The sequence below is a fragment of the Delphinus delphis genome, chromosome 13, assembly GCF_949987515.2.
Source record: "Delphinus delphis chromosome 13, mDelDel1.2, whole genome shotgun sequence".
Classification (NCBI taxonomy): Eukaryota; Metazoa; Chordata; class Mammalia; order Artiodactyla; family Delphinidae; genus Delphinus; species Delphinus delphis.
The window spans coordinates 69,933,230-69,958,141 of NC_082695.1; the positions used below are offsets into that span (position 1 = coordinate 69,933,230).

Genomic DNA, 24,912 nt, shown 5'->3' on the forward strand with positions numbered 1-24,912 from the left:
TTACTGAATAAACCAAACCAATTTATTTTTTCCAATCTGTGGTCAAAAATGTAAATGATTATCATGTGTACATAAACACATGTACATAACTTAAAAAGCTTCCAACTTTCAATTAGAATACCCAGTTAAATACTCCCACTTCACTGAAGTAACACAATTAATATGAAATATTAATTAAAATAACAGAAAAAATATGAAAAGTAATCACTTAATATCTAGCTGTGCTCAAAAACGAAATGAGCATTTACTAGACCAGGAACTATAACAAATTGCTAAGAGAAATCAAAAGAAAGGCCACGATGCCAAAAGGAGGCCACTGTGAAAAGATGTGACCCAGGGTCCACAGAAAAAACTTTTCCTAAGGAAAGATAGTTATTAGAGCAATTAATACATGATCAAGTCTTCTGAATGAAATTTTCCCAATTAGACAATAAACATTGGTTTAAGGCACTGCTGTTTGGAGTGATTTATTATATTGCATTATTGCAGTAAAAGCTTAACCAGTACGAAAGTCAAAACCAAGTGTTTGGAGTCAAACATGCTTAGAAACACTTTTGTTAAATAGACAGCAGTTGGTTATATAAAATAATTATTCACTTCAGTACAACACCGCATTGAGCATCTACCTACATGCCACATAAGACACTACTAAAAATTAAGTATAAATGTTATTAAATAGATCCCACATTAAGATTAATTTTTTTGGAAAATTGGGCTTTCTTTAATTGCTTTATAGAGTACACTCATGCCCATTTATGTACAGATAATCCTACTTTGGATGACACTGATTTTGAAAAAGCTTAAAAAGTTAGATTTTCCTATTCATTAAGAATCTAAATAATCATAATTTTATTTTTCTCAGTGTCCAGGTTTTCAACATTCGTGTAAGTTGAAGTTTTAAGAATATTGATCTGAAAGTATTATTGAAAATATACCATGTGAGAACAAATAAACATCTTCAAAATATAAAATAGAAGAACCAGTGCTTATAAGGCACCCCACACTGAGGGACTCAGAGTAAGAGGAGAGGAGTTAAATAAAAAGACAATGGTGTCTCTTTTAAGGGGTTGCTATTTAAGCCTAGTTTTATGTTTATGTTCCTTTTTTTAGACAGCTTTATTGATGTTTCACTGACATAAAATAAACTGTACATAATTAAAGTATACAAGTTGATCATTTGACACATGAGCATATGTACTAATGAACCATCACCACAGTCAGGACACTGAATAGATCCAACATGTTTAATGTGTCCTCCTGCCCATCTGTAATCCCTTCCTTATTCCCCACTCACTTTCGATAAGGTTAAACTTTGGGGTTCCATTATAAGGCCTCTTACTTAGTAGGCTCCCAATAAATTTGGTTGAACAAAACTTTATTCTAGGAAATACTGTGCTTTCTCATTTTTATTATCAGAAATATCTATCAAAGTATTTTCAGGCATGCAACTCTATGAAATAGTTATTGTTATTATTCTTATTCCTTTATATAAAAGGGGAAACAAAGGATTAGAGAAGTTATGCAACTTATTCGAACTAATATCGTTTTGAAATTCAGACTCAGAACCTCACAAAATTTGTAGATGCTCACTAAACACCTGTTGAATAAACGTCTTTAAAAGTCTGCAAAACTTTGTGAGCCCCCTGAACCCCTGCAGTTGTAAATTTCTTAAGACCAGGAGTATAGCTGTCATATAATTTTTTTTTTTTTTTTTTTTTGCTGTACACGGGCCTCTCACTGTTGCGGCCTCTCCCGTTGCGGAGCACAGGCTCTGGACGCGCAGGCTCAGCGGCCATGGCTCACGGGCCCAGCCGCCCCGCGGCATGTGGGATCTTCCCAGACCGGGGCACGAATCCGTGTCCCCTGCATCAGCAGGCGGACTCTCAACCACTGCGCCACCAGGGAAGCCCTGTCATATAAATTTTACTGTTAAGGAATCTTCGTATCCCCAGCGTCTAGTCCATTGTTTTTATATAGTCAGTGCTCAACGATGGTGACCTGCAACTAATGCATTTCCTATGAAACAATGAATAATTATTCATATAAGAATAATTCATATAATTATTCAGTATTCATATAAGAACATAGATTGATTTATTACTTTTCAGTTAGCCTGTGTTTCATCACCCACCTGAATCACTCAGAAATAGCTGTTTCCTAAGCTTTGAGTGGGAGAGGAGATTCTCTGTATAGTGATGTTCATTCAATCCTTACAGATCAGCTTCATACCACGTGTCTCCAATGAATCCTTCACCCTCCCCTGTGTCCCCCATGCAGGGACTTAGAGGGTTCCCGCCACTCTGCTAAGGCAGTTAGCACACTTCCATCTGCTTGCTAACGTCAAAATATCTGTTGCCCCTTTCTCTTGTTCTTGTCCTTATGCATTAATACCTTTCTAATTCCTTCATTGCCATTTTTTGGAGTTTTGGGATGGAGAGAAGATAAACATGTATTCAACAGGACTTCGGGATCTAGAAAACATTTAGATTAATGGTTGGCAGACATGAACTGAAGACATGAGTTGCAGTGTTCACTTTTTTGCTATACATGATGATATTTCATTATCTATAGAATGAGTGAATTAAACTAGGTGAAGACTTACAGATGTTCTGGGAAGAATACAGATGTTCTGGGAAGAATACTTCCAGGAGATGTGAAATAGGAGTTTATGAGTAAAGAAAGTTTATTGCCAAATTACTTAGGATAAGACAGGCTTAATAAGATTGAAGAATTTTTTGCTGCAGACACTTCAATGTGTTTGCACTCGTGGATTTAAAGAGGCAGTAGCAGAAGCAGTGTTTCCCAAAGTAGTCTGACTAAGGAACGCTTCTTACACATGCACACAATTAATACCTCTCCTATATAGTGTTCCTTGGAAGAGAGTTTAGAAAATTCTGACCTAGATGATTGCTTCCAAATTTTGAGTTTCTGTGACTCCAAATTAAGTAACAAGAACATTTTAGGAATTACATTTGTTAATAACTTTATTTCTAATGATTTGAAGATAAAATGAAGAAGGATTTTGCGTAAGGAAAAAATACATACAAATATGTGTGTATATATACACAAGTAGACACACATATATACATATGTATATGTATACATACATATATAAATATACAAAATAATGGCAAATAAAACTAATAACTTAAGACTTTTTTTTAACCACTTCTTGATGCAAATGATAATTCTAAGCCTCAGCACGGGGAATAGAAAGAATAAAGAAGCATAGTTCCTTTGTCATCCTCTGCAATTATGGCCTTAGTTGACATAATTCAGAGAAGAAACCGGATGTCATGGATGGCATAGAAATATATTATTACCCTTTTCTCAGGTTGCTGTCAGTGGTGGCTTTTTTCTCGGGGGCTCTGTGGTCCTTGTCCATCACTGTGGTGAGGAATGACCCAGCCCTTGAAAGGGTTTTCTTTACTCCTTTCTCTATTCCATCTGCTTATTGAAAAAGAATAAGATAGGAGTTTCTTGTCTCTTCTCTTGTCTATTAGAAGCAGAGGTAAGAGGAAAAATTTTAAATGTAGTATGCCTTGCTATGTGCTGGACATCACATTAAAACTTTTATACATTTTATTTCTTAATTAAGATCACCATAAAGGGTAGATATTGTTACGTTAATTCACCTCAAATCAGTTTTTGGAAGGGGGGGAGAAATATCCATATTTGAATATCTCCAGTGTATAAAAAAAGAAATGGAACAATAAGGTAAGGTAACTCATCTGTTTCAACACAATTGGTGATTGGTTGGGTCAGAAATGGAATTTGGGCCTGTCAGACTCTGACAGTTGGGCTCCTTCAATTCTAAGCACCCCACATAGTGCACCCATGATTTTAACAAAAATTGACCTCTACCGTGTATATTGTTTTCAATTGCTTGATTCATATGCATTGTGAATCTATTTTCATCTAATTACACATTCTTTTACAGTAACATTTTAATGGATTCAGTCTTTCATCAAATGGATAAACAATAATTTATTATGGTCTACTGTTGGGGACAGCAGACTTCCTTTGTAAAGGGTCAGATGTTAAGTGTTTTAGGCTCATGGGTTACTTGGCAACTACTTTGTCACAGCAACTAATCAACTTTTACGTTGTAACGGGAAAGCAGTTATAAACCCAGATTTATGATCCAGATTTATTTACTATAAGTACTCTTCTTGAAAAAATCCTGTATATGAACATTAAGAAGCTTGTGCATACATATAGTGGTCAATTAATATTTGAAAAGAAAGTCAAGAACACTCAATAGAGAAAAGACAGTCTTTTCAATAAATGGTGTTGGGAAAACTGGATAGTCACATGCAAAAGAATGAAACTGGACTCCTACCTTTCTCCACTCACAAAAATTTACTCAAAATGGATTAAAGACTTAAATGTAAGACCTGAAACCGTAGAACTCCTAGAAGAAAACAGGGAAAAAGCTCTTTGACATTGGTCTTGGCAATGATTTTATGGATATGACATCCGAAGCACAAGCCTCCAAAGCAAAATAAACAGGTAGGACTACATCAAACTAAAAGGAAGGTGATCGATAAAATGAAAAGGCAACCTACAGAATGGGAAGAAATATTTGCAAACCACATATCTGATAAGGGATTAATATCCAAAATATATAAAGAACTTATACAACTCAAGAGCAAGAAAACCAAATAATTCAATGTATAAATGGGCAAAGGACCTGAATAGACATTTTTCCGAAGAAGATATTCAAATGGCCAACAAGTACATGAAAAAGTGCTCAATATCACTAGTCCTCAGGGAAATGCAAATCAAAACCATGAGATATCATCTTACACCCATTAGAATGGCTATTATCAAAAAGTCAAGAGATAGCAGGAGTTGGTGAGAATGTGGAAAAAAGGGAAGCCTTGTGCTCTGTTGGTGAGAATGCAAACTGGTGCAGTCACTATGGAAAACAGAGAGTTCCTCAATAAATTAAAAATAGAACTACCATATGATCCAGCAATTCCACTTCTGGGTATATAACCAAAGGAAATGAAATCACTATCGTGAAGAGATATCTGCACCTCCGTGTTCATCGCAGCACCATTTACAGTAGCCAAGACATGGAAACTATCCAAGTATCTATCCATCATGGATAAAGAAAATGTGATACACACACACACACACAATGGAATGTCATTCAGCCATAAAAGAAGGAAATTCCCATTTGCAACAACATGGATGAAACTTGAGGGCATTATGCTTAGTGAAATAAGAGAAAGACACTTATGATCCCACTTAAATGTGGAATCTATAAAAGCCGAACTCATAGAAACAGAGAGCAGATTGTCAGCGGCAGGAGGTGGAGGGGGAGAAAATGGTAAAGGTAGCCAAAGGGTACAAATTTCCAGTTATAAGATGAATCAGTTTCTGGGGATGTAAGGTAAGGTAATGTACTTACGTGAATATAGTTAACAATACTGTATTACATATTTGAAAGTTGTCTAAGAGAGATTTTAAAAGTTCTCTCCTCACAAACACACACAAAATTGTAACTATGTGAAGTAATTGCTGTATTAACTAACCTATTGTTGTAATCAGTTTGTAACATACGCATGTATAAAATCATTACATCGTAACCTTAAACTTATACAACGTTATATGTCAATTACATCTCAATAAAGGTAGAAGAAAAGAAGCTCACGGAAGTACCTTTGGTTAACTCCAGGGCGTAGGACGAAATGGAATAAGGGAATTTATGGCTTTTCTTTATGTGTTTTTACATTGTTTCACCAGTTACAATGAGGAAATTCCATTTTTAAAAAAATTAAATTTCAAACAGTGATTCACTTCAGTGATCCAGAGCATATTAGCCTCTGGCTACTTTTTATTTTTAACAATCACAAGATACACTTCTTGGGTGAGCTACATCTACTCCCTCCTAGTGCATACCATAAAAAGACAGGGATTGTTAAGCAATATAATGCAATTTCTTATTTTCCCAACATAGGATTGACATTAATAGAACAACAACCAAGCCAAAATAGTAATATTCTGAAACCAAATTCATCTTTTTACTAGACATATTCCAACATTTAACTGAGTTAACTTATTCCTTTACCTGAGGACATACAATACAAATTATTTATATTGAAGGATACTGAACGAGGTTATAGTGATCCAGTTTAAATGTTTAAATGTCTGTGAGTTGGGGCTGGAGAAATGTAGCTGTTATTATTTTGAGTTTACATTTGATTTCATCAGTATTTATTAACCTTTATTTCACATACATCCCCCCACCCAGGGAGCATTTTCAGTTATTTTTTCCCCTAATTGCCCCCCCACCATGAAATATTAATACCACTGTTATACTGTGTATCTGTTTATGTGCTGTATGTATATCTATGTTTTATACATAAAAAGAGTAAAACCATTTCACTCTCCAAGAATGAATTTCATCCACTTACGGGTAATATTGTTCCCTTTGAAAATGCATGGATTAAACCTACTTCAATTCTTTTCCAAGAATTGGACTGATGCTCCATGAAGTAGAACTTCAGGGATGTGATGACTGTTTAGTAGCGAAGACCCCAAACTGCTTCTGAGGAGCCTCCTTTGATTTAGCCTTGAGCAGAAATCGGGAACTTTTTCTGTCATACACACACCCATGCCAAGCTTCTCAGCTTTCATAACAAGATGTCACTCTTTCCCTCATTGGCTAAAGCCCATGGATTCTCATTTAACCAGCAATATAATGGTCGCTGTCTATGTACTCCTGAGGAGATATAGTCTGAAATCCACTTGCCTCAGGACTTATCAAAATCTATGTACTGAGGATACAGTCTATCAATTCTGTACTCTCAAAATCAATTCTTCAATTAGATTAAACCTATAAAGAATGCCATTTTGTGAGCCCCTAATTTGTCCAAAGAACTACTTACTTACTTTTACTGAATTAAAATCTACTATTAATACCATGCTTCTACACTAATGGCCATTTTAAGAAACCATCCCACACAATTCATTATGGTATTTTACTGTCAGAAAGTTCCAGAAGTCGTAGCTCATTACATAGGATGACTCCTCTTCACAAACATGGGAGCAGAGATCTTCATTCTATGAATGGACGGGTGTCTCTTGAGCGACACGTTTGTTTTTTTATGGACATAACGAATGATATTAACTTCATGGTCTCTAACAAACAGAACAAATGTTAGAGAAGGTATTTTTCCATCCTAGTCTAACTTCCGACTTCATCTGTCCATATTCTCTTTTTCACCTTAATCTGATTTCAATTTTCATTTTGTTGTTAATTTGTATTTTAAGATAATTTTACGGCTGAGCAAAATGCATGCAGAAATGTGTACAAATTGTACATATAAGCCTGAGTAAACTTCACAGAACAAATGCGTCTATGTAACCAGCACACAAATGAAGAAATAGAACATCACCAGAATCCCTCTCCTGTCTCTTCTCAGTCAGTGCCCCCAAACCCGACAAGATAATCACTGTCTTGACTGCTAACACCACTGATTAATTTTGCCTGACTTTGAAGCTTATATATATGAAATCCTATAGAGCATAAGGTTTAGTGTCTGGATTTTCTCATTCAGTATTATGCCTGTGCAATTCGCTAATGTCACAGGTAGAAATACTTTATCCCCATTGATGTGTAATATTCCATTTTATGAATACACCTAAGTTTAATTTTTATCTTATTATTAATGGACATTTAGGTTGTTTTCAGTGTGCAGCTACTACAAGTAGCTCTTGTGAAAGACTTCTGGTGAACATACTACAAAGTTCTACAAACCATATATTTAAAATGGGCCATATCTCTGCCCAAGTTCAGTTTTCCAAAATAGTCAAACCAATTTACACTCCCACTAGCAGTAAATAAACATTTCATTTACTTCACGCCCTCACCAACACCTGGTATTTTGTTTTATTCATCCTGGTAGATGCATAGTTGTATCTCATTATGGTTTAATTTGCATTTCTCTGATGACTAATGAGGGTGAGCAACTTTTCATGCTTACTGGATATTTGGATTTTCTCTTTTTGTAAAGTGTCTATTCAACTTTATTGCCCATTTTTCTATTAGGTTATTGATTTCAATTTTATTTTTCTTACTGGATTCAATGCAGTTATAAAAAACTATCATCTTTGTAAAACAAATTTGGGTATAAACAGACACAAATAAGTGAAAAAAATAAAGTAGATGTCAAGTCCAAACTAACAATAAGCAAAGCATTTGGGGCATAGGACTTGACAGTTTAGTTCTAATAAACTGTAGAGGAGGCTTGAAGGGTTAATAGCACCATTTTTATGCAGAAAGGACATAGCATATCCATCCTAAGTCTGATGTTATTGTCAATCCTCAGTGATCCTTTGTGCTGATCAAGGTTTAGTCACTGAAGAACTTCATGAAACTTATTATGAATAAGTTAAGAACCATTGGAATTGGGCAGTCACATATGAGAGGTACAGTTAGTAACAGCGTTCTTATGCCCAGTATACTGTAGAATTTCATTGTGTAAATTACTGTTCATTTAAAAATATTTATGTGCTAAAGGATAAGTCAGCAGCAGTTACCTTTTTGGGGTTAAAATGATAACTTTAAAAAATGTAGTCTAAATTTTCGACTATAGATTAGTCACAATGTATAAAATCTGTGCTAAGCTATGGCTTTAGGAAAATTAATCAACCTAGAACTAGGAACTCTTTAGTTATAAAAGGACATTATAGTTTTAATTTAATGGATAAATCAATTAAGGTAAGGTATACAATAGAATGCTTCATATTTTCAGGAAATATGAAAACATTTTTTAATGGTCAAAAACAACACTGAGGACTCAAGAAAATAGTCATGATTATTACATGGGTCCTAGAACAAACCATATTATACTTAATTTAATACCACCTACCAAATTGTTAAAAAGTTACAACATTTCAAAGAAAGAAATTTAATAAGAACTGTTGAACAAAAGTATTTGTTACAACTCAGACCTTTCCCTCTTACCAGTAGCACAATAATCATGAGAGCTATTCAGTCAAACAATGTAATTTTAACATTATAGGTAGATATTAATTGAATGAAGAAACATGCATTAAACAGGGACCCCTAAAAAGACAAAATGAAGACTAAAGGGTTTTATTTTGAGGATCAGTAAATAAATAGATGAGATAGTTATTCTAGCCAATGGAATCCAAAATTATGAATTTCAATTTTCAAGGTTAAAGCACATAAATGTTTGACTTCCGGGACATCATCAGGGAATTTGATATTCTACTTAGTATTTTTAATTTATCAGCTAAGTAAATCTTGTCTTTTTAAATATAAACAAATTTTTGTCTCAGCGTTTGTATTTATTAAATTTGAGTATATAATCCTTTGCTTTCTTCAGCTGGTTTATTGACTATAATTTAATTGTTTTTGTGAAAACACAAATTCAGCAGTATAAAGGAAACTATTTATGGTTTCTATTAATGGTGTAAAGCACTATTATAACATGCAGAGGTGTAAGTAGCAAGCCCTTTTAGAGTTACTGTGGGGAAGCAGATTTGGTAGTTACAGGTCGTAGCTAAAAGTCGTCATTTGTGCCAGCAAGAGTCCTAAGAGGGTGTCAAGGGACTACAGATGCTTTATGGTCCCCCAGGACCAAATTGACAGCAAAAAGCCAATGTCAAATGAAAAATAACTTACATACAGTAATAGTTGCAACTACGTGAATCATGGGGTCATGGAGTTATGGGGTCAGGAACTGTATTCAACTTTGAGATACTTTACAAATTTCCAGTGTTATCAAAAGGCTTTATTTGTGCTATTTTTCAATCTGTAAATACAGTTCTCCCAAAACAACTGAGGAATGGCCATGTGTGGAGCTATATACTAACTTTTTTCTCTAACTTATTGGGTGGTTATTAATAGTTGAATGAATTATTTAAGCAAACATTTCATTTTAATTTAATTCCTAACTTTAAAACAGAGAAGCTTGAAGGATAATATTTTTGTCTTTACAGTGAGAGTCTCAAGGAGGAAGAAGAGATTAGAAAACTTGCAATCACTTGCCATTAGTTGGAGAAAGCAGATTCCAAATTGTGATGACCAATGTTAAAAGATCTCAGATCATTAAATGCAAGTTGGGCCGTGCATTTCTGATTGTTACAGATCCAGTTTTGTCGCTGATGGGATGAGTCAAGGCTGAGGGTGCCCAGCAGTAGCCAAGGCATTTCTGTGATTTATTTGTCTTACGTTAAATAGTAGGAGAGGGGGTTGCCAGTATGTTTACCTTTAGTCGTGACATAAGGTCATAATAACTGAAATGAGAGAGTCAAAGTCTCTCTTTCTAATTTTCATTGAAAAATAATATGCACATTTGTATCGTGATGCCTCAAGGAGTTTCCTTAATTTGCTATGAACCCTTTTATTTCAAATCACGTTTACTTTGAGAGACCGATATACAGTTCCTTGAATCATTTTCACAAATCTATTTTTCCAACTCTTAATATTTCAGTTATGAAAAGTAAGATTTGATGAAATATAAAGGACAGAATGGACAAGAGACTCTTCTCTGCCCCACTCCCCTCCACTGGCTTTTTTTTTTTTTGAAAACTTCCTAGCTAAGGATGTCAAGGTAGTGAACAGATTCATTTATTTATTGACTCATTCAACAAACATTCATTCTTTGGACACCTATACTGGTGTCAGACATGAAATTTTTATGAACAGAACAAATTATTTTAAATCCCTGTTTCTAACATGTAAGATCAAAGAAGAATCATCACAAATGTCTTTTGGCTAACTATGGAGTGAATGTCAAGCTTTTTGATTTAGAATTCTTGTTCTAAAAGTAAGATTGCTTTTCCCAGGTTTGATATTTTATTGTCCCCGCTGCAGGGCATGCTGGCATAGAACTAGAGTTATAAGCCTAAAAGCATTCAATCATGTAATTAGAACACCACCATGGGAACCACTCAATGCTATTGCATCCAGACCCTGCATACTGCCACCCCTGTCATGAGTATCTGACCCCTTTGGCTTTTATAGGGGACTCTCACCAAGACATGAATTGGAGAAGACCTCACAAACAAAAAAGGGGTTTGAATGCCATATACCCAGAAGATGACTAATATTTACCACATTTTACAGGTGGAGAAATGCAAGAAAGGGAGAAGTTCTTACTAGCTGTTGTATCTTCATTCTGATCATGTGTTCTTTTACCAGTTCTTTTAAAACATCTTCTCTCCCGACACTCACACTAAATATATGACTATAAAAATAAATTATTTATAATTTATTTAAAATAAGTTGAATAGTTCTAATGAAATATATATTTTATATGAAGTACACAGAGATTTTCTTCCATTCCTTCAATCTACAGTAGTTAATAAAATATGTAGCTAAAAATTCCACAGCGTGGGAACCTACTTAGTGGTTATGGCAGCGATGCATATTTCAGGAAGTAATGTATGGCTACGGTACTTAAAATTTTCATGTTATTTTGGAGATAGGACATTTAAATATATCTTAGAAATATAATAAAAATTATTATGGATATATAAACTTTTACCATACTGATTACAAAAATAAATTAGATGATATTTCATGTAATTATAATGTAACATTGTTTAAAAGACAGTCTTACTATTTCTTAAAAATACAGTTTTAAAAAGTAATCAGTTAGGGCTTCCCTGGTGGTGCAGTGGTTGAGAGTCCGCCTGCCGATGCAGGGGACAGGGGTTCGTGCCCCGGTCTGGGAATATCCCACATGCTGCGGAGCGGCTGGGCCCGTGAGCCATGGCTGCTGGGCCTGCGCGTCCGGAGCCTGTGCTCCGCAACGGGAGAGGCCACAACAGTGAGAGGCCCGAGTACCGCAAAAAAAAAAAAAAAAGTAATCAGTTAGCATGGGATTCTTGGCTATCACCAAATCTTTATTTGCTAATTGTTATTTTCGCAAATTATCTTTTAATATCATATATGATCAAACATAAGGAACATCATTTCCCAAATTATACCTTAAAAAAGAGATGTTTATCTTATATTGATATCATTATAGATCTCTTATAATGGAACATTCATGAAAAAACTTTAATTTGATCAAAAAAGTATTTTGGGAAAAAGACATATTTGCCTGAAATTACATCAATCAATGTTAGTTTGGATGTGTGGACAAATTACCTGATAATTTGTTAAAAGGCAGGCAAAAGAATTTAAGACAGATTTAATTATTCCTAAGTGTGTGGCATTACAATCTGAAGTGTTTGCAGTTAAAAAGTAGCAAAAGTTGTGAAGAAGAACACTTTCTTTTGATAACATATTTTGGGAAAATGAAGGAATCACCATACAGTTGTTTACACTTATACGGTAGGCTTATGTGACATTTTATTTTGTAGCTCACTGTAAAGCTAGCATTAAGCATATATACGTATATACTTTACATGTGCTTGTAAAGGACTATACTTATGTTCACACATGCAATTATATATGTAGATATATGACTGTGTATGTATATATATTGTCATTACATTCTTTTCTACATATATAGAAAAGAATGCTTAGTTTTTATGAATATGAATTTATTAATATGAATTAATCATTATTTATAATTAATACAATTATTAATTTTATTAATATGAATTTATTTCTCCTTAATTTGATAAATTGATTTAAGTTTATAATTGTAATTTTGTCCATAATTATGGCAGTTTTTGTTTTTTGTCTATATGCAAGCATTACTCATGAAACCATTTGTTCCTTTCCCACAGAATGTTCCTTTAACATAAAAAGAGAGAATTAGATTAAGTTACATGATTTCCATATAAGGTTCCAGCGTATGTCCCTTTCACGTTTTAAGAAACTGAGTCAAAATGAAATTAGAAGTGGGGAAGTTAAGACCTCACCATAGAATAGATGCTGTACATATAATTATGTGAACAGGTCCACTTCGATGCCTAAAATAGGTCTTGACGTTCTACACATTTAAAGTAATTTGCCAGTAAAACTTCACTTAAGCATATATATTCCTTGACGTTATATCTTTAAAAGTAGTTAGGAAAACTAGCATGACCTGGGAGTCCAGGCTTGTGATTTTGAGCCATGCTGTGGGGTTTCCTCAGACTGGGGAGGGGTTGATTTTTATTTGTGATTAGACGACATCATATGAACTGCAAATCAGCAGAGGGTGGAGGCAAACCCGTGTGTGACTACCTGGCAAATCTTTCACTGCAATCCCAAGAATGGGGTGAGTTAGGAAACCTCTGATCTCATCAGCGTGGGGTTCAACTCAAAAGACAAGATGGAAATTTTTAAGAGTATTTTGAAGGAGGAAAGGCAATCTCTTACCCTAAAAGTTAAGTCAGTGGCTCATGTCACCTAGGACAAGAGAGAAGAAACCAAATATATTTGTTCTTTAAAGCTTTAACATGCTCATTTTCTCAGAGTACCTTATGTTTTTCCTTCATGTTCTCCACTTTATCCCCCCTGTGCCTGATATCCCCAAGTATCAGGCACATGTTACTTAATAACTGTTTGTTGAGTGAATAAATGACTGTGCAAACCTCTCAAATCTATCTTCAGTCTGCACCCTAAATTCACTTTCTCCATTGCTCATAGGTTATTATGCAAAAAATATGCAAATACTTTAATAATAAATTGTAATGTTTTCTCTGTTAAACACATACCTTTTGTTTTCCTATGTATATTTTAAAACTAATATTATTTTTATTTTTATTAAGGTAAAAAACATCTCATAGTGTTCAAAAATAGGTGTTCAAATTCTTAAAAACTAGCACAGATTTCTTCTTACGTCCCAGTTTCAATCCCCACAGGAAAACACTTGACTCTTTCAGTGGATTTTTATTGTAATACTTACATGTGTTTTTCTAAATGGTTTGCTTATCCTACTATTTCTTTATTTAGTAATTTCATACATTGTTTATTAACTATGTTATAATAGTTGAGAATTTAGTTGTTTTGCACATACATGCACCGTCTTTCCCTATTGCCCACCCTCCATATGCAGCTATATTGTAGTTTATGGTTACTCTCTTGTCAGTGTTACCATTATTCTGATTATATTCACATTTGAATGGGGTGCTATATTATTATTGTTTCTTTTCTCATAACCTTTTGTTTTTCCTGGAGTTACTAATATCATTTTTTCAATTTGTTTAGTATACTTTGTACCTACTGTAAATTATTCATAAATGCTCCCAAATGATCTTTCAAACTGAAACAATCAGAATGGTCTAACTGCGGGACTTCTCTGGTTGTCCAGTGGTTAAGACTCCATGCTTCCACTGCAGGGGGCATGGTTTCATCCATGGTCTGGGAACTAAGATCCCACATGCCGCGCAGCACAACCAAAAAGAAAAAAAAGAATAGTCTGACTGCGTTAACAAACAACTCCTAAAACTCTCAGTGGCTTATCTCAGTGTAAGTTTATTTCTTGCTCGTGTCACAGCCCAATGTGTGACAGTTAGGGTTTCTATGCCACACAATCATTCAGAGCCACAAATACCTTTCATCTCAGAACTTTAGTGTCTTCTAGTGCCTCAGAGCTCTTCAGTTAGTCTTTGTGTCTGGATACTAATAAGGAAAGAAGGAAAGCATGGAGGATGTCATAGGTCATTTTATGGGAATGGCCTGGAAGTGGTGTATGTCACTGCTGTGCCCATACCATTGGTTGGAACTCAGTTACATGCCTCCTTACTGGCAAAGGGCTAAGGACTGAAATCCAGTGGGGTGCACAGGAAAAAGAGAACCTGGGATTGGATGAGCACTTCCAGTCTCCACTACATGGACGTTATCAAAAATTTTTCAGGGCTTCCCTGGTGGTGCAGTGGTTGAGAGTCCGCCTGCCGATGCAGGGGACATGGGTTCGTGCCCTGGTCCGGGAGGATCCCACATGCCGCGGAGCGGCTGGGCCCGTGAGCCATGGCCGCTGAGCCTGCGCATCCGGAGCCTGTGCTCCGCAACGGGAGAGGCCACAACAGTGAGAGGCCCGCGTACCAAAAAAAAAAAAAAAAAAAAAAAATTTCAAATGTACATGTACATTAAGTAATTTTTTTCTTTTTCTTTCCTGGAGACTTTCCCTCTGCGATCCAGACTTCTGCTTCTCTCTAGTGCTGTTGTTCTAGAGAATTCACTTCACTGTCTCCTGTGTTGGACCTTCATTTCCTGGGTTCCATCTCTCCCTCTTTCTTGATTTATAAGTTTGTTGGGGGGACCGTTCCTTAGAAACAGTAAAGGAAATATATTTTTGAATCCTTATATGTCTAAAAATATCTTTAATCACACTTGGCTGACATTGTGTATGGGTACACGATCCTCATTTCAAAATAATTTCATTTATAAATCGTGAAGGCATTTAAAGAATCTTCTGGATGCATTATTGCTCTTTTTTTTGGTTTATTTTTTTATTTATTTTTATTTTTGCCACTGTCACTTTTTTTTTATTATTGGAGTATAGTTGCTTTACAATATTGCATTAGTGTATACTGTACAGCAAAGTGAATCAGCTATACGTATACATATATCCCCTCTTTTTTGGATTTCATTTTCATTTAGGTCACCACACAGCATTGAGTAGAGTTCCCTGTGCTATACAGTAGGTTCTCATTAGTTATCTATTTTATACATATGCAATGAAATTTTTATTCTTTTCCTTTGTATGTGATTTGCTTTATGTTTCTGGAAGATGTTTTTTGCGCTTCTCTTTATTCCTGGGCTTCTATTATTTCAGAATGATATGTCTTGTTGTGTTTAATTACTTAATTAAAAAATTTATTTTCCTGAACATTTCATCTTATAGCCCATCTTTCAAATTTGTAAAATTTTGAGTATTTTCAATTTCAAGAGGTTTCTTTTTTTACTGTCTTGAAGGTACATTTCTTTTTAATTCATTTTCTATAGGAGCAGAGTAAAAATGCATGTGTTCAGTTCATCTTGCTAAACGACAATTTACTCTAGTTTACTTTCTCCAGAAAATAAACCTCCAGTCTCCTGGAGGCTGGGGTGAGCAGATGGGGGGACTTATGGTTGGTTGATTGCATGACAGTGCGGAAGGGAACATTGGGTCCAAGCATTCTGAATACAGACATCTAACCAAGCCCCTGTGTTCACCCCACCAGCTGGCCTCCTTCTCCGGTGGTATTTCCGCCTCCTAAGCATGAGCCTCCCAGGTTACACAGGGAGTTAATGCTTCTCATCCCTCAGCCCTCCTACAGGCATGCAGTGTCCACCTCATCCTCTTCCAGATCAGTTACCCAGCCTCCGTATGACTTAGGTTTTTCCAAATCATCCAATGCAGTTTATTTTGTCTCTTGATTTCTCTTCTCCCTTTTATTTGTCTTTATGGTTTCATAACATATAAAAATGTATTTATTCTTGTGTCAGAGGAGTTTGGGGAAGGAAAAACGAAACACATGTGATCAATTTACCATTTTTAACTAGAAGTCACCCATGTACATTTATATATCCGTTTACCTCAGTGCTGTGTTTATTCAGTGATAAAACTATTGACAGAAATTACGTCTATCAAATTTGTGCTATGTAAACTCCAGGTGCAGAAGACATTTATTTTTTATTACAACACAGGATGCTGTGTCACCTTGTTTACATGGTTTTCCAGGGTCTTTTATTCTGCTCCATCTCTGGTCAAAGTGGCCTTCATGAAGTGGCCAAGAATCATTCTGCTCATATTCTCCCACTGCCGTCTCATCTTTGGAACCCTCTGCCCACAGGGAAGGAAAAGTTCCACCCTCTCCAGTAGCTGAATAGCATCACAATGTAACACTAGTACCTCTGAGCCTCGGAACCAGAAACACAGGATTTCTGTGGCAGGTGACTCCAGGAGAGTTGTCCCTGCAAGGGTTAACCTTACAAGGCAGCTGACACACTTACGTATCCGGGGAAGGGAAGGGTGACAAAGAGAGCAGATGATAAACGTGTGTGTTAGACTTTCTCCCGACAGGAACTTTGTCCATAAACAGAAGGGAGGCAGCACGGTGTCCTGACCACTGTGAGCTCTGTCTTCCAGATCAGCACACCTGAGTTCTACATTCATGGACTTTTGTGATTCTCGGCACATTGCTGGGACTTCCTCAACCTCAGTTTCTTCATTCTTAAAAATGGGGACAATAAAAAATAATAGAGGCCTTGCTCCTTTCAAAGCAATATTGTGAAAATCAAATGAGATGATCTATGGACAATGGCATTATAAAAGCTGTGGAGTATGGGAAATAATATCTATTAGGATTAATGTAATTGAACACATAAACTAGGTGAAGAATACACATTACCATTTTATATCATGTACAGAGAATCATTTTAAATTAATGTGCTATAAAAAGAGGAATAAAGTCAAAGTTGTTTATGTATTTCTTTTATCTCTCTCAGGCCCCATAGATACACACAGCAATAAAAATATTGCTGATGGTGCAAAATAGATTTACTATAAATATATATTCCCAGCATATGTATTTTGAAAATCTACAACCCAAACCTCCAGTAATTTTTCACAGTAGATCAGAATAATTTTTATGAATCGGACCTTACTTTGGAGGAATGGAGTAGATAAGTGCTACCAAAATAATAAATATAGCCAACATATATACTTTACCGTGCCAGGTGCTGTTCTATGCGCTTTGCTGATATGAACTCATTTACTCACAATAACCCTATGAAGAAAGACATTTTATTATCCCCATTTTCAAGATAAGACCATTGAGGCACAGAAAATAGAACTTCTCCCATATTTTCCTAGTAGAATAGACAGATTCCTGTGAAACCAAATGTTTTCTCCAACACTCCTCTTCTCCACTGCTTTGCTATTGTTTGTTTATTTGCATGTGGTTTTGGCTTTAGGTTCTTTCTTTTCAGATGCCTCCCACAGCACTTCTCCAGGAGATGTTCCATAGCTGATGTCAGTGCCTCTCAGATTGTCTCTAAGGCACCTTGTCAGAACTGGGTCAAACAATTAACATTTTAGCAGTCACCTCATCATTTACCAACATGAATGCAAGCAACATATTTGGAACTTTTTGATTTTCTTCACAGTGGAAAAACTCAATTGCTATTATATGTCTTCAACCTTGGATTCTTACTGTTACCATCAGGGATGTCAGAGTCTGTCTGAAATGTGACCTCAAGAGAGCCAGCCAGGATCTTGGTTGTGGACAGATGAATCCGAAGTGTCTAGAACAGGGTCGGCCACATAGTAGGTACTTAATAAAGATTTGTTCAGTGAATGTATGTGCTCCTGGTTTCTTCTGATCTCATAGACATGACACCTATTTACTAACCTACGTTATCTCTGAAATGACTTTAGGAGGCAAAGATTAGGGCGGTGCATACTGATTAATGTATTCATATTAACAGATTCTAACTTTTAAAACACGGATTTCCTTCTAAGCCCTTTTATTTCCGGAAGTCTTTGTTTGCTCTCCACTAGCAGTTCCTTGCTTTCTCTCTAGTTAATGAGACATCTCCCCGGAGGAGAGAAATGCAGTGCGTTGGAAGCAGTTCTCCCGGTGCCCAGGGCTCTATGAAAAAGAGAAATCAAAGAAAACACGCAAAAATAAAGGACTAAGAATGAGCTGCCTGCTAGGGCTTGGAGCCCTGCAGTGAAGAGAAGTGAACCAGAAGCCGAGCGCCTTTGAGTCGCCACCAAGATTAGCCTGAGGTGCGCTCCGCACGTCCGCGTTAGGACTGGGAGACACGCCTTCTTCTCACACAAACCTTCCAGATCCCCGGTCTCCGCGGACTCAGGGGTGGTGCTACAAGTCCGGCCACTTGCAGTCCTGACTGGCAGGGGCTGGGAACCGGCCGGCGTTGCACCGATCCAGCGCCACAGGTTGGAAAAATAGGAGCTGTCCCCAGGACTGTCGCCCTGGAAGGCAGATCGTTGCTGGAGTCGGACCCCAGGAGTCCAAAGGCTTGGGAAGGGGGCAGGAAACCTCTGAAACCCGACACCTCTTGCTGCCGCGGAAACTTCGCAGGCTGGTGAGTTGGGGAAGCCGGGCTGTTATTGCTGGAATGTGTTCCCACCAATTCGGGGTTTGCTGGGCGGCTCGCCTGCGAAAAGGAAGTGAGACATGGATGAGGGGCCGCAGGCTCGCGGCGAGGGAGACGGGTCCTGGAGCCTGGTTTTGGGTGTGAGCGCAGTAGGGGGGCGGCTTCCACCGAGATCCAGGTGCAGACGTGATGGGTACGCGGACGTCATCCAAAAACTAGCTGGTTGTCTTTCTTTACTTTGGCTTTTGCCTATCAAACAGCTGGTTCGGATTACAGAAGAACCTAGCACAGCAATGTCAATTTCCTTTCATCTGTATCTCAAAAAAACCCCCAAACAAACAAAAAACCAAAAACAATTCATTATCATAATGTGTTTAGAGTTTCGTTTAAGGAGAAGTCATTTCGTGAGGCAAGCCAGGTAAGCGACAGGACATTTCTATGTCCGTCCGTGGGTGAAAGAGCTTCAGAGAACTCAAGAGCAATGTCTGTCTGCCAATTTTTTTTTTTTTTTCCCCGTGTTCCTTCTGAATTGTGATCCGGGTGTTGCAGTCCTAGAGGGTGTGTACATGTGTGTTTGTTCAACTGGTCACAATAAATTAGCTTCCAAGAGTTTTCCACTCAATACATTATCTCATTATCTGAAAACTATTAAAGCCGGTGAAATGTCCCTAAACAGAAGCTAGAGGCTGTGTTCCTAGGAAGAGGCTGAGTTTGGTTAAATTCATCACGCTTGTAATACGGACACTGCTTTTTATTTCAAGACCTAAAATGAAGAGTATATAAGATTCCAGTTGTGTATATGGCACATTATTAAATTAAGCCCAAGTTAATAACATGTAGTTTCAGAGCTCTTAGCAACAAAATTATTGTTGAACGTAATAATAGCTGTGAATTTTGATTTAGTCTGTTTCAAAGAAAAATGTGTACTGTTCTTAAAATTGAGTTACATTCACGGTAATATTATAAATATATATATATTTTTATATGCATGGGTATAGAGTTCTAAATCTGGAAAGTTAACAGAAAAGTTAACTTCAGCATGATAGCCTCAGGAATTTAAGTTTATTGAGTTTTTAAGCTACTATAAAGTCCAAATTGTAGTTTGAAGTGAGAGCCATACTTGCCTTGTGCTGTTCCCCCTAAATACTTATTTTTCACAGTTTCCTATCATAATCCTCTACCCAGAGGGAATCAGTCCTTCTTGAAGGCAAGAAGGGATTCTCAGGAATGACCAAAACAAGGTCATCTTGGCAGGTAGTTTAATATTAATGAGCCTTTTCTGCTTAAGAACCGACAATGGCCTCCCATAAAATGGTACCATCTTTGCTTTAGAAAGGAGAACAAAACATTGCAGATGAAACTGGATGAGGCTGTTCTCAAAGATGCCAAGAAGGAATAAAGGGAATCTCAAATGTAAGCAAACCACAGCTCTCTCCTAGGCCGTTTCTGGAACAGGAATCTTTGACGCCCTTACAGGAAAGGTAACTCTAATATAATTGATTTGCTCAGCTCCTTGGTGCACCATCTTAGACTAAAAGTATCTACTGGTTTCTGAATTGCTTTTCGTTTATTTAGCTGTACTTCTGGAAAGGTGGAAGTCATCCAAAGCCCCAGGTGGTTCAGAACAGAAACCTGCTCTTTTCCCACCCTCAGCCTGGGACATTTCTGGTTAGTTTTTCAGGTCTTTCAGGTCAGGAGAGCATGAAACATAGACCAACTATTCCCATAAAGCTCAGCTCACAATTAATCCAGTTGCCTGAGTTGATTCATAGAGGTAGGTTAACCAACAGTTCAGCTCTTAAGCAAGTTTTTGCAGTGTTGAGAGACAGGAAAACAATGACAGTAAAAACAGACAGGACAAACCAGGGGTTTCCCATGAAGGGTATGCCACTTTCTGGAGCTGGTGGCTAAAAGGGAGCGATTTTTCACTCATTATTAGATGTAGTATGGAGCTGACATTTATTATATAGTAGTAGGAAGTAGCAACACCACAAAGCACAATAAAAACCTATTGTAAACCCCATAAATGGAGTTCAGAGTATTACTTAATTTGTTTCACACCCTTTGCATTATTCATATTCTTTAAATATTAACCTTCTCTTATAGGCCCTCCTTAAATGAGGGAAACTTGTCTGGATTATCAGTAATGAGAATGAAATGCTGTTTAACACACAGCCAAAAAATCTTCAGTAAGTTGTCTTTTCTAACTAAACAACTGCTGAATGCAGTGAGAAAAAGGACTTAAGTTTCTTGTTCATTTATTCAACAAATATTCATTAATAGTGTCAAGCCCTGTTCTGGGCTGTGTGTGGACAGAGGTGGACCAAATGGACCAAAATGCCAGACCCCAGAGAGCTTGCCTTTTACTTTAGAGAACAAACGAGATGAGCAAGTTGGATCCATGCTATATCGGAGATAAGAACTAAGGAGAGAATATAAAGCAGAGGAAGCACACAGAAAGTGGCAGTGGCACGGCCCAGGCTGTGCTGAAATTTTAGATCAAGTGCCCAGGGAAAGTCTCACTGAGAAAGTGACATTTGAAGGTTGCTCTGAAGGAAGCCAGGCAGCGTACCTTGTGGTTACGGGGAGGAAGAGCTGTCTAGACTGAAGGAACGACAAGCAGGGGTTTGCCTGGCATCTTCCAGGAGCAGCAAAGAAGCCTGTCTGTATGTCTGGGGGTGGGGCGATAATGGGGCAGGTCACAGAAGGCTTTTGAAAGTACATGTTGGCTTTTGATTTTTATTCGGAGTAGAAGAAGACGACTAGCATTTAGATATTGTCTATTGAAAAGAAGAGTTTAGAGAGTAGAAAGCAGGGGCTGGAGAGGGGCACAAGGTGAGGCTGGAGAGAAGTGGGAAGCCGTTGCAAAGGCTCGATAAGATGTGAGAAACCTAAGTCCACTGCATGACTTATTCACTGTAGAGATGGTTTGTACCGAGAAGAGGAACTAAGTCACCTTCAACCCCTCTTCCAAAACTGTGATCCTACAAACACAAGAAAGGACACAATTTGTTTGGTATGTGATAGATATTCTAGATCACAAATTAAGAGATAATAGTGAGAGTTTAGTTAATACAGTTGTAAAAAATAATATCAAAGTAAAGTAAGTTGTAGCTGTGATACAAACCAAATGCCTAATATCCAGAAATGCAGGACCAACATATTTTTAGTAGGTAAAAAGGACATCAAGACTCACTCACATAATCTGGGAGAAATTTTAGAGAAGGCAGATACAGATATCATAAATTGGTGGGATTTAAATCAAACCTTTAAGAAGCCCATCATTAATCAAATTCTACTAGTGCTGAATAGTATAGCTATGGGTATGGCATTCAGCCTCCTTAAGGCATAATTTTCTCCTGTGTAAAATAAAAGCAATAGATTGGTTATTTTAATATCCCTGTTGTCTAGCTCTAGGCCTGGGTAACCTACAACTCTTACTTCATGTTTAGTTCCTTACCTTCCTTTTTTTCCTTGTTTCTTTCCTCGCTTTCATTTATGTACCTATTACCCATTTAGTTAGATAGATATTCATAGTTATAGATGTTTTTATGTGTGTGAGTATCAATGTTCATAGATATAGATGTATATATGTGTAAGTGTATACACACACATACACAGAGAGATAAAGAAAAAAGAGAAATACATACACTCTATAAAAGAGGAAAATTTTCATTTTAAGAGGCTTAGGAAAAAAATACAAGATTTTATTTTAGTTTTCTTTCTGTAGCCCATAAATTTATTTTCAATTATAGTGAACTTGGGGTCAACCCGATCTGTTTTCTTGTTGCTCTCTTCTTAACTTTCTCAGAAAAATGAAACTGTGTGTTAAGTCTGACCTGAGGGATACACCAGAACAAAAATAATTAGAAAAAGCAAAATGGGTTTGTATGATATTTGTCCAATCTAACTTAGGCAAGGTCCTCAGAGCCTGAGAAGTTCTTTAAAAGAGGTACTCAGTTCTCATGGACTGTTATTCAAAATATACTGTTTTCATAAACAAAATGTACTGTTGATAAGTGTTTCTGGATATGTCAAAATGGTAAAAAATATAGAACGAACGTAGATTTTTCAAAGAGGGAACAAAAAATGAAGCATCTCTTAGTGCCTAAAAAAAGTAGAAACCTTTTCCAAGATCAAGAACTGCCTTATATTGACCCAAGGCACCTTCTTGGACTGACTTAGGCTTCCGATTTTCTGAAATTTTTTTCCAAATGCTGGGAAGTACAGGAGCAATGCACCTCATTTGCTAATTTCTTAATTTCTTGTGTGAACTAAAGATGAATACCACAAGTAAATACGTGGAAACTATTACTCCCAGTCTCTGCCCCTATCCCTCCCCGATTCAACCTTTGATCCTAATCATTCCAAGGTTGGCAATGCCAGTTATCAAAGGCTGCTTCTCAGGGTTTGGAAGTGAAAGCTTCTATTAGAAACAATGTAGAAAACAAACACTGCAAAACATATCTTAGGAAAAAGTCGCTTTACTGAAAATATCCTTGTATTTATAACTGAGGGGTAAAAACATACTGAAACAGGTTTAAATGAATAGGACATGGTATGACAAAGACCTATTCTTTAATCTTAAGTTAGAAATGGGATGTTAAGAAGATGTGGTATATAATATAAAATATATATATTATAAATATATATATATATACACACACACACACACACACACACACACACACACACACACACACACATACAATGGAATGCTACTCAGCCATAAAAAAGAATGAAATTTTGCCATTTGCAGCAACATGGATGGACTTGGAGGGCATTACGCTAAGTCATGAACTAAGTCAGCTGAACTAAGCCAGAAAAAGGTAAATACTGTATGATATCACTTATACATGGAATCTAAAAAGTACAACAAACTAGTGAATATAACAAAAAGAAGCAGACTCACAGATACAGAGAACAAACTAGTGGTTACCAGTGGTGGGGGCAAGGTAGGGTGGGGCAGTGGGAGGTACAAACTATTAGGTGTAAGATAGGCTCAAGGATGTATTGTATAATATGGGGAGTATAGCCAGTATTTTGTAATAAACTGTAAATGGAAAGAAACCTTTAAAAATTGTATAAAAATTTAAAAATTAAAAAAAAAAAGAAACGGGATGCTAGTTGATGAAGACTACATGGTAGCAATAAAGTGTAATGAACAACTTTGGGTTTGCTTTTTTCTCAGGACCACACTAGGCCATCATCAGGTTCTAGTCATTTTGAAATTGACCTATTTAATTTCCCCAAATACCCCTTGTTAGGTGATAATTTTGCACTTAGCTACTAGAAAACCCAACGAAACAAAAGTAGAATGTATAACTGATTAGTAGGCTCCTGGATTGCTTCTCTCTTTATTTATTTTTTGGCATTTTTTTCCAATTTTTATTAAAATATTGTTGATTTACAGTGTTCTGTTAGTTTCAGGTGTACAGCAAAGTGATATATATATATATAGATGATAGATAGATAGATATTCTTTTTTAGATTCTTTTCCATTATAGGTTATTACAAGATATTGAGTACAGCTGCCTGTGCTATACAGTAGGTCCTTGTTGGTTATCTATTTTCTATATAGTAGTGTGTATTTTTGTTTGAATTTTTTTTATACAGCAGGTTCTTATTAGTCATCCATTTTATACACATCACTGTATACATGTCAATCCCAAACGCCCAATTCATCACACCCATCCCCACACCCCCACCGTTTTCCCCCCTTGGTGTCCATACGTTTGTTCTCTACATCTGTGTCTCAACTTCTGCCCTGCAAACCGGTTCATCTGTACCATTTTTCTAGGTTCCACATATATGCGTTAATATGCGATATTTGTTTTTCTCTTTCTGACTTACTTCACTCTGTATGACAATTTCTAGATTCATCCACATCTCTACAAATGACCCAATTTCGTTCCTTTTTATGGCTGAGTAATATT

General features: G+C 36.6%; 1 protein-coding gene across 2 annotated transcripts in view; it reads left to right on the plus strand.

The window, feature by feature from the left end:
* RAB27B (RAB27B, member RAS oncogene family) overlaps nucleotides 1-24,912 on the plus strand; it is a 159,128-nt gene that overhangs the window by 80,435 nt on the left and 53,781 nt on the right. The window contains exon 1 of one of the 2 annotated variants that reach the window (XM_060029093.1): nucleotides 18,703-18,964. The exons of the other annotated variant lie outside the window; for it this stretch is intronic. The gene's annotated coding sequence lies outside the window, so the exon portion shown is untranslated. Of the gene's footprint in view, nucleotides 1-18,702; nucleotides 18,965-24,912 lie in introns of those variants that run through there. 2 annotated transcript variants of the gene reach the window in all.